Genomic DNA, 1,844 nt, shown 5'->3' on the forward strand with positions numbered 1-1,844 from the left:
TTAGCATGAGACTGAAACTGCACAGCAGTTGGTCTTGCCCTGCAAGTTGCATTTATATGTTCAGGTGCAATGTATTCTCAATATGCTAAAGTACTTAGAAATGCCCTTGGTATGTACTGTGCAGGAAAATCAATTTATTATAAGACATTAGCTTTGATGCACCCTCATGTCAAGGGTATACTAAATGATATGTGCAAAAAAGCAAAAGAATTAATGAAGCAGAAGAATGATAGTGAGCTTGGGTCATTTCAAATGCTGTGACATGCGGTGATGCTGCATGGCTAACACGTGGCTACCATAGTCAAAATGCTACGTATACTCTGCGAAACTATCAAACTGGTGGGCTTTTGTACTACAAGCATTTCAGTCAAAGAGGTAAGGATGATAAGAATTGTTCGAAGGTACATCAAAATCTGCAGAGGGATTTGGGGCTGAGTGGGTTTTTAGAAAAGCTGTAACTGATGAAATGAACATTAGCATTCATGTGCAAGATAACAACAGTACATCTTCAAAGCCTTTGCTTTCTAATTTTTCTAGTTGCAGGATTATTTTGTGTACTGGTCATATTGCATGGAATCATGAAAAGCATTTAAAAAGGCTACCTAAGCAAAATAATTAAAAAAAGCCAAATTAAAAAGTATAAAAAAACTCACCCTGGCATTGTTGCAGCAAAGTGTCACTGCATGAAGGATGACTTTGGTTGTTTCACTAAAGGTTTCATTAAAACAGCTAGGATAAACTTTTCTGCTATTGTTAAGTCTGTTGGCTGTGACCAAGATGCCTTTTCAGATTAACTTCACTCACTAGCTAAGTACCATGCAAAAAATGTACATGAATGGGAAGGTGGTAAATGTTTCTTTCATGATTTAACTGTTTGTGATTGTGGAAAATGAACAAAAGGTGACATTACATGTCAAGGTAAGCCATACAAAACAAAAAATATTTTATGTTGCCCGTTCCATAGTCTTGCATATGAAATTGCATGTGAAGCTGTTATTGCTAAATCAAAATAAATTATTCATGAGGAGTTAGGGTGTTGCCACACTAGTATAATTGAATTATGTCATAATGTATTGCTGCAGTTTAGAACAAAGAATTTAAATCTACAGATGCTTCACTACTATGTTTCCACTTTACTTGGGCTTATACAAAGTAACATGTCCTGGATGTATGTGCACAAAGGGCCAGATTACCATTGGTTACTTGATCTTTTTGAAAGAATGAGCTTACCCAGATTTGATGGTATGGCTGAAGCATTAAATGTTTCTAGGTTTAAGTCTCTTTTAAGAGTCAAGCAGCATGATGTTAAATGTAAGAGAAGAAGAGCAAGGAAAAGACATAGGCAATCTGAACAAGTTGCAAGCAAATTATGGGTTGAGCAACATAAGACCATATATGGTAAGGAAACACCCAAATCATCTCGTATAAAGAAGACCAAAACGAGATGGGAAGATTAGTAATACAAAAAGAGGTAAATTAAGTATAACTAATTTTGATCAAGATTTAGGTAGTGAGTGTGGCATATTAGCTACAGAGTCTGTGCATAAAAGTATAACAAATGGTAAGGTAATTGATCAGGGCAAATTAATATTTGATGATAGTGATGATGATGATGATGATGATGAAAGCTTATTTTCTAGTTCTGATGGTAATGATAGTAGCATTTTGAATAGCTCTGGTATTGATAGTGATTTGGAAGGGTTTATAATCAGTAGTGTTAAATGTACTTGCAGTATTGAAAAATCTTCGCACCAATGATCATGTCCACTGAATCCTAGTAACCGAGGGAAGTCTCCTGATATTGAGTATATTAAATCTGAAGATGCGATGCCTCTAGCAATAGG

This window comes from Amphimedon queenslandica, unplaced genomic scaffold (genome assembly GCF_000090795.2).
Source record: "Amphimedon queenslandica unplaced genomic scaffold, v1.1 AMPQUscaffold_13518, whole genome shotgun sequence".
Taxonomy (NCBI): domain Eukaryota; kingdom Metazoa; phylum Porifera; class Demospongiae; order Haplosclerida; family Niphatidae; genus Amphimedon; species Amphimedon queenslandica.